The following is a 9,901-nucleotide window of genomic DNA, read 5'->3' on the forward strand; positions in this document are numbered from 1 at the left end:
TCACGATAGAAACGTCAGTTTGTCACAGAATTTTGGATTCTTGAATCAACAAAGTAGATTCGAGAATCCAAATTTTTATCAATTTTTTAAAACAACAACTATTATCATTTTCATGGCTCAAAATTTAACTCTAAACTGTGTTTTTGCAAAGACTATAACTCACAATCAAACTATTAGATCAAAATAAAGTAAAGTGATAAATTGTAGTGCTCACTACCGTCGAAAATTTGATTGTTTGGATCGTTGGATTTCTATCTAAATCTAGAGACATCTTTGCCTTCAATAAACCTCTTCTATGGCCATGGACTTCATATACCTACCTACCTTAATATCAAAATATGCTTAAATTCAACCAACTTTGTATACAAATAAAATTTATTTTCTTAGATAATTCACTATTCCCATGTACGAGAGTTTCATCAAATTATATTGGGCCTAAAAGTAACGTCAATTTTACCACCTATCAATTTGTAGATAACACGCTACATACAACACGCAGTCTAGAAACATGTATTGGTACAAAACTTATATGTGCTCAAGAGAAAGTATGATCTAGATATGCTTAAACAAAGTAAAAAAGGAAAGAAAAGTGTAATTCGTCAACATGTGGACATGCTTAATTTGTATGATATAGAAATTCTTGTGTATGGATTTAAGTTAAAAAATTATGGACACTTGCGCCAGAAAACAATTGATATTTTTAAGCAAAAGGTCCAATGACTCTTCTAGTTGATTGGAAGAGTTTCTTCTCCTTTGTAATTCTTTTTTCAAATTGGACATTTTTGGGTTTAGAGTAAAATGTAAGCAATGTTTTATGCATTTTTTTCCACAAAAGTAGTGGTTTTTTTTAAATGTTTGACATGAAAGTATGTCTTTTGTCTCTATAAATTTGAAAAAATATACATTTTTTGGTTTTTTTTTCAAAAATGAAGTTAAGTGAATGTTTGCACGATTTTGTGAACATTTTTCATGACTCGCTGTTCCATTAGAAAAGGAAAACAAAGACCATTAGAAAATACAAAGACCATTAGAAAAGGAAAACGAAAGGACCATTAGAAAAGGACAAATTATTGTGATTTATTTATTATTATAAAAATATACTCTAAAGGAAAATAAATTACTATTATAAAAGGATAAATGGTTGAGATTTATGAGCTGAACATTGATCATATATCAATTGCATGTCTTTACATGGATCATATATCAATTGCATGTCTTTACATGGAAAAACAAAGTAGTATAAAAACAAATATAAAATCACATCAAATTATTAATCCAAAACCACCATGCACTAGTTCAATATAAAATCTATGACTAGATCAAAGTGGGATCAAAGCTAAACAAAGCACACCTTGTTTTGTGTATTGTGGAGATATTTGTGAAATGTTATCTTCTGCTGAAGGGTGTTTTGGGTAATGTAGGCTAAATTGTGCACCACAAAACACAACCATAATGTTTTTGATAGCTTTATTTATTTGTTTTGTAAATATGCATACTTGTAAGTGCTCAAAATATACGTGTGTAATTTATTTTAGATAGTAAAATAATTCAAAAAATATCTTAGCAACATTTGAGGCATGCTAATAACTACATGGGCACAAACTATGGGGCACAAATAAAATTTTATGTATGAAAGTGGTTGTGGGCATCTAATTGTGCATACTTATTTTTATGGGGGCGTAGTAGTTGAATTAGTATAAGCTTGCCCTAAAGAAATGTTTATATAATTGTGCATACTAGTTTTTATGGTTACATATAGTAGTTGAATTAATGTAAGCTTGACCCAAAGAAATGTTTATTTGGACCTAGCAATTCAAGTAAAATACTTGTGTTCATTTTAGTTATATGTAAACATGTAGCCTGTTCATGTATCTTTAATTCCTTATTGCATTTTTGCTTAGAAGTCCTTTTTTTTTTAATTTCTAGGCTGAGCATAGTTTATACTATTCTTACTAGTTTTTTAAACATTTGATGTAGATTGGAATGCATACACTTTGCAAGTTCTTTAAATGTTTGGTGTAGTTTACAATCATACACTTTACCTATTTTAGAATATTCATTAGTGTAGTTTACAATGCATACACTTTTGTGTTACATACATGTTTGTGTACCATATTTATTTCTTGTTAAGAGGGTTTGATAATGTTGTTAATGTGGAAAATTTAAAAACATAGAGCATTATGATTGCGACAAGTTTATAAAAAAGATATAGACTTATGCCCTCAAAGGTTTAATCACAAAATATAAGTTTTAAGAGAGTGAAAAAATACCTGACATTAAGTGGTTTTTTTAGACATAGATTTGAATTCACACATGGATCATTTTAAATGAAATTTTGTGATTTGAGATTGGAATTTAAAATGGCATATAGATCATTAAAATGAATTAATGCTAGCTTATATTAGAGGTATATTTTTGTGGTTAATTTTTTGGGTTCACAATCATGTGTTTCAAGCATTATCCTACTTGTTGCACACAACATTGAATTGGGTACACAAGAGCTGTTGATGATTTGTATAAAGTCTTTAAAGATATAGGAGATAACATCATTTAACAAACGAATCAATTTCTAGAGATCTTAAACACGACATTGTTTAACTACAAGTTCAAAGAAAAATAATCAATTTCAGTGAGCTCCTAATTGAGAATCTCTCTCTCTCTCTCTCTCTCTCTCTCTCTCTCTCTCTCTCTCTCTCTCTCTCTCTCTCTCTCTCTCTCTCTCTCTCTCTCTCTCTCTCTCTCTCTTAGCAAATGTGAATTATTTTGCAAAATAAGAGCTCACATTCAAGGGTTCAAAACTTCAAACCAACGAACTCTCGATATTTAAGTGGCATTGTACATTCAAGGGTTCAAAACTCCAAAGCAATGAACTCTTAGTCTTTAATAAGTGGCATTATACATGTGACAAAACATGAAGCTACCACAAAATGTGTTTAAAAATATATAATTACTTAACGAGGTAAATGATTTTGTTAAAAAATGTAAAAAATGGGGGTATTTTAGATACATGCATGCATGTTCTATGTAGGGTTTCATAGAGTGGGATTAAGGATGGCTTTGTTCAAAATGCAAGATTATTTGGGAGTGAACATGTTATATGCACTCAATATCTCAATGAAGAAGAGAATCTCCGTATTGAGATGAGAAGAGAGACATGGGAAAAGTACAACTGTAAATTTAGCCAACATGTGACATGCATGAGAAAAAGACTGATGAGCAGCATGATCATGTGATCCTATAAGAGTTAAGAGATATTTCATTACTTATTCTAGAGTGATTTGGCTCTCTTTGCCAAGTTATCAAGTGTATGATGATGAAAAATGTGTGGCCCCATAATAAACTCATGATACATATAAGGAAACATGAGAATATTTTTAGACCCTCCTCAGATGTTAGGGCTGAGGTTGGGGAGATATAGAAATAGGAGGATGATATACCACAACTTGTTAGGCTAGAGAAATCACACTTGATTAGAACATCCACATGGGTAGCTATCTTTAGGTATCCATAGGCAATTGGCACTACACATTGGAGACTTGGGAGTCTATAGAGGATGCCTCAAAATGATCCCTTATTAGAGATCAGATCAAAGTTTTAACACATCCAATAGCGTAGGGGACTCATTTAATCTCATCTAGTGTCCAAAAGAGATCAAACAACATTATAAACCCATGTGAGACTTTCATCTCAAAATAGATTCTAGAGTGATTCTACAATTTCCTTTTCTTTTAGATATTTCCTAGTAGGATTTTGGAGATGCCTTATGCATCTTCTATCATACTATCACTACTCATAAAATACGACTTCTCATTTTTTAGGGTTAATTGCCAGCAGCCCCCACACCTACCCCTTTTAAATGAACATATAACATACACTTCTCATTTTAAGGGGCTAATTGCTAGCACCCCCCACTTTACCCCGTTTAGATGAACATATAACATACACTTTCTTTCTCTATGCATACTTTCAAGAAGGCATGCATGGTGAGAACTTTTAGCCTATTTGATAAGTGGAATTCGATGGAGTTTAAACTTTGTCAATATAAAATCATCATTTATCTTATACGTGCGTATGTATGTTGAGTGATACTACATTAATTAAGGTCATGCCAAGAATTATATAGAATCTCTCGTGGTCTAATTCAAATTTTTGATGCATATTAGGATATCATTTAGGCATCTTAGGGTCTCATCACACAAGCTCAACATTAAGACATGAAGGGAACTAGATATGATGCAAGAGAGCCACCAATTACAATTATGCATAATGTGTAACATGCATGAAATATAGATCAAGGACCAAGAAATGCCCCCCGTATTATAAGGCTCAAAGATGCATTGCTCTTTACTTATGTGAGATAATTAAATAGAGAAATTACCTTAGGATAGATACAAGAAAATGACATGATCATATTTAGACACTTGTCACATGTTAGCATAAGGGGATGATGATAGGCCAAAAAATAGTTCACGAGTCGAGTGCTTTGGGCACCCTCATTGTGATATCCAGATGGCTAGTTACCTTTAGGGGCATCTCAAATACTTGAGACTTGGTAGAGAAGTAACTTTTTCATCACATTAGGTGTCTAGAGGAGATTGCGAGATGACTTTACAACCCTATGATGAGTCTTTCATTTCACAAGAGACTCTTAAGGTTAGTAAAATTTTGGAGATGCCTTATACATCTTCGTACATCCCAATCTTGCCTAGAGGAGGCCCTTGATGACCCCTTCAGACAAGGTTGAATACATCAGACAAGGTTGAATAGATCCACAGGCACAAGAGAGGAGATTGTGTGCTGACTTTGTAACCCCATGATGAGTCTTTTCCATGTCATGAGAGAGACTCTTGAGATGAGAAGGATTTTGGAGATGATTTATGCATATGTTCCTCTCCCAATCTCTAACGGAATCACCTACACAGCCCCTCTGTCTCTCAGAGAATGGAGACATGGTAGAGGAGGCCATTCAAGTATGCAGTCGCATCATGAGAGTATGACGGGTGTCTCATCTCACGAGAGATTCTTGATATGAGAATGGTTGTATGAGAGTATGACGGGTGTCTCATCTCACGAGAGATTCTTGATATGAGAATGGTTGTGGAGATGCCTAATGTTGCATGTATCTTCTCCAATCCCTCCAAACAACACAACACAACACACACACACACACACACACACACACACACACACGCACGCACACACGCCACAACGTGAGAAACCTTAGGAGGTGTTAATTTAAATTGGTAATGCAATGGTTGTGGGTTGACCGAGTTACATAATTTTTGATGGTCTCTGGCCTGTGGGGTTTCAAAAAAAATGGCAAGCTCGGTCGCGACGGCTTTGCTCTGCCGTCGTGGGCTTCTCTCGGAATTCTCCGCCATCTCGTGTTCTGCTTTTCCCCCCCCCCTCTCTCTCTCTCTCTCTCTCTCTCTCTCTCTGTGCTTCGTGTGTTGCAGATCCTCTTCTTGCTTTTCTTTACCTTGTTCTCACAGAAATCTGCCTCTGCTTTTTGCTTTTTGCTTTTTTTGGGCACCATGAACGACCTTCTCTCGCAGACCTTCTCCTCCCGTGACATCAAGGGTCCCTATGTGGACCTTCAGAGGCACAGCCGCGACTTTGAAGCTCAAGCAGAAACAGAGATGGCATCCCAAAACAACTTGACCCGGTTCTTCATTGAAGTGGATGTCATCAAGGAGGACATGGAGAAGGTGAAGAATCTGCTCTCCGAGCTCCAAAACGCAAACTCAGAAAGCATGACCATCACTAAGGCACATGCCATGAAGGCATTGCGGGATCGGATGGACCGGCATGTGGAAGAGGTCCTCAAGAAGGCTAAGGCCATCAAGGGCCGCCTCGAGGATCTCGACCAGGCGAATCTGGCAAGCCGCCGCATCCATGGCTGTGAGCAAGGGTCATCCACTGACCGCACCCGGATGTCAATCACCAATAGCTTGAGAAAGACACTCAGGGATCTGATGGGGGAGTTCCGCGCCCTCCGCGAGAAGATGATGTCAGAGTACAAGGAGACCATAGAGAGGCGGTACTACACCGTCACAGGGAAACAGGCAGATGAGGATGTCATTGACCACATGATAGACACGGGCGAAAGCGAGACATTCTTGCATAAGGCCATCCAAGAGCAAGGGAAAGGGCAGATCATTGACACCATCAAGGAGATCCAAGAGAGGCACGAGACTGTGAAGGAGATCGAGAAGAACCTCATGGAGCTTCATCAGATCTTCTTGGACATGGCGGTGCTCGTCGAAGCGCAGGGCGAGCAGCTCAACAACATTGAGGCTGCTGTGCAGGGTGCATCCTCCTTTGTCAAAAGAGGGACTGAAGAGCTCCATACAGCTAAGAAACTGCAACGGAACACGAGGAAATGCAAATGCATAGCCCTCCTCATCCTCCTTGTGGTCATCCTAGTTGTGCTTGTGCCAATTCTTGTCAAAATTCTGCCAAGTTTAAGCAACAACAATAGCAATACCAGTAGCAGTAGCAGTAGCAATAACACCACCAGCAGCACCCCTTCCTCAGCCACTAGCCCTACTAGCAGCTAAAATGGGGAAGGTAGCAGCCACATAATGGCATTCTGGTGCCAACACGCGACGCAACTCGGCTTCAAGCCTGGCCTTTTGTGACATCCTTGAAAAAGATTGCAGGTACTAGCTTTTTGTTTTCTTTGAGTGATTTCAATTTCCCACACAAAACACCAAAACTTACTTAGTTCTGAGCCCTTGCTTCAATCCATCATCAATGTTAAGGCCCAATTGTTTCATTGTTCAAGGGTTTCTCCTTATCAAGAAGCTAAACATAGAGGCTATTTCACATCCACCTAGTCACTTTTGTGCCTATATCTACATCTGATATGGTCTCATTGATTGATTTATTCAACAAATTAGAAGTCAAGCACATCCACCCAGTGAGTTTTGTGCCCTACAAACTTTTTAAATCTATTTATTAAATTTAAATTAAAAAAACAATGAATTATTTGGTTTTCAATGAAGGGCTACCCAATGAGTTCAGTTTAGCAACTATATAATCATATGTTCAACTTGAGAAGTGAAGAACTTGTGTGATTTAGACAAGGGACTACTTTTATCACTTGTGTGGGTGAACTTGCTATAGATAATAGCTATGGTATATTAACTTATCTTACTCTTAAGATTGTTGCTCCCACTTATACATGTTGGAAAAAATGTTGTGTCCTACTACTTTACACTCTTTGAATCATGTTTATTTTGTCTTTGAGATATCTTACTTCAATTCCCTATGGGTGCTGCCATCTAGTATTTGTGTTAAAACAATCACAACATTAAAATATGCTCTAGAGTGAAAATTTCTTATAAAGATTTCTTTTGCTCATGATAGATACCACTAAACCCTTGCACCTTTTTAGTCTCAAAATTGTAGCTACGATCATGGATCCAACAAAGTATAATAATGTGTACATTCATATTCAGTACATGCGATTTATGAGAAATACGAGACATGCAAGAAAAGTGAATAATGATACTAATAGATAAGTACTAAGGCTTCTTGTATTACTATAGTGGCAACTTTGTTTAAGTGCATAAAGCAACATTGCACAAGCATCAATGTGCCTTGTTGAAGCCAAGAGTAACTATAGCACACAAAATCAAAGTTGTCAAAGATACTAAGTCAAAAACCCTTATTTATTAGCTTAAAACTACATGAAATCAGGGGGGGATATTGGATAGTTAATGAATATACTACAAACTTTGTGTTGACTTTTAATTTTTTTTTAACTTTGCATTTGTTTACAAAGAAGGATCTTTCTAACTAAATGTATAGCTAGTGTTAAGCTTCCCACCCCTCACCATTCGAAAAGGAGGTAAAAGGAGAAGATCTAGGGGGGGAGAGAGAGACAGAGAGAAAGAGCTCACCAAAGAAGATTGACAAGACCTTTTTTTACAAAGAAAGAGTCGTATGTGTGCGTGTCTAGCAATGTGTAACTGTATAGGTGTGGGCACCTATCTAGGTGTGAACACCCCTTATATGTGTAAGTGTGTAAGTGTGTGTGAACACTCACTTATGTGAGTAATTGAGTTACTACATCTGAACCACTTATGTGAGTAATTGAGTTACTACATCTGAACCACCTCAATTACTCACTTATGTGAGTAATTGAGTCACTACATCTGAACCACCTCTTGTAGCCACTCGAGTGTTTGTGTGTGTACATCAGTGTTGTCATCGGTGAGCCATGTGTCATTGCCTCATACTCTGTGTTGAGAAAGATAAGGCATTTTGCCTTAAAAGCATTGTACCTTGCGAACTTCACATTAATCAATAAAATCATTTTTTTAACGTCCAAATCATGTCTTACAGGCCATGATCCACCCGAGTTCAAGTCCCACCGTTGGTCGTATATGCCCTTGTGTTGCATTCTATCGACGTTAATATCTCTCTCTCTCTCTCTCTCTCTCTCTCTCTCTCTCTCTCTCTCTCTCTCTCTCTCTCCATCTTTGGACTAGTTATGGCTCCATCCACCATAGCTATACAATCCTAGGCCTATCCACATTTGATATCAGAGCGGGTGCTGGCCGACTGGAGCATATGAGCTGGCCGACTGGTAAAATACCAAAAGGGCTAGGAAAAATCCCCAAAAAATATGTAAAATAGGAGTGGCCAGCCCACAATCAGGGGCCATACAAATGGGACCAAAAGGACACTAGAAATGGGCAGAAATTGGGGATGAATGTGCTAACACCCCCTCTCAGCACCAGATGCTGAACATATCTCCGAGAAGCCGAAGAAGGCGTCCTCTGTCAAAGACAAAAGAAAGCAGCAGCAACAGGTACCAGGAAAGCTCCACAAGTAATCTCCACAACAACTCAGCTACAAAAGTAACAGAACAAGCTGCCACGTACAGTGTTCTTCTAGAAGAAATCAACCATGAAGATTGCATCGTGCTGCTCCAAATATCGGTGCCAAACCTAAATATAAACACAGTGTCACAGGAATCCCTAGAAGCCTGTAGCTCCAAGAAGATAATACCCTCAAAAGAAATAGAGTCCATCTGCTCCAACTCTGTACCAAGAGTAGCCAAATGTTGTATAATAGCACCCTCCTCGAAGGTCGGAATCGCCAGATGTAAGAACTCAACTGCCCCCTCTGAAAACTGATGTCGGGACTCCACAAGCCCAACCAAATCCAAATCCCAATCCTTCAATCCCTAGAAGTACCACTGTGCCTCAAGCACGGTCACGGACACACCTGACCACAATCCTGAATCCTCACACAGAGTAAGAGGAAGAGGAAAATTCACATAACTGAAGTAGTAGTAGCCTCCTCAATTGCATCACACAGCGTAGAAGCAGGCTCCTCCATAGAAGGCAAAGGGACCAGCAACACATCCTGGTCACTGGTTGTCGAAGAAAGAGTTGGAGGCAAAGCAATATGAGAAAAATCCCCCTCAGAAGCTGTGAGCAAGGATACCCACTATCTTCCTCAAAAACATTACCAAAGATATCATCCCGGCAAGGAGAAGTATGCACAGAAACTGAAGGCAGCAAAACAGAAGAAACAAACTCCTCAGATGCAGTGAGCAAAACTGGCCCACTATCCTTCACTGCAGGAACATCTCCAAAAGAAGTATCCATAAGATCACTGGCTGTGCATAACACCCATAAACAGAAAGCATTTGCCGATCTGGCATCACCATACCAAAGCAACTACCACACATAGAAAGTAGAAGCATCATCAGGATGAAGTGTCGAAGAACCGAATCCTGACAATTCAGGAGGAGAAAGCCATAGATCTATCCGTCAGTCTTCCTCCACCGACACACATCCTCCACAGAGGCAAGGACCGGCAAGCACCAATTCTTGTACGAGAGAAACTCCATCAAACCATACTCCTTGAGAATAGAAGTAAC

The 9,901-nt window shown here is 38.2% G+C and overlaps 1 pseudogene across 1 annotated transcript; it reads left to right on the forward strand.

Annotated features, from left to right (window-relative positions):
• The first annotated feature begins 5,283 nt into the window (after window positions 1-5,283).
• Window positions 5,284-6,828, forward strand: LOC147626280 (syntaxin-123 pseudogene; annotated as a pseudogene). The gene has a single exon (XR_015268573.1). The product of XR_015268573.1 is annotated as a syntaxin-123 pseudogene (transcript).
• Window positions 6,829-9,901: the final 3,073 nt, after the last annotated feature.

Source organism: Cibotium barometz, chromosome 22, assembly GCF_041138505.1.
Source record: "Cibotium barometz isolate CiBa-2024 chromosome 22, ASM4113850v1, whole genome shotgun sequence".
NCBI classification, from domain to species: domain Eukaryota; kingdom Viridiplantae; phylum Streptophyta; class Polypodiopsida; order Cyatheales; family Cibotiaceae; genus Cibotium; species Cibotium barometz.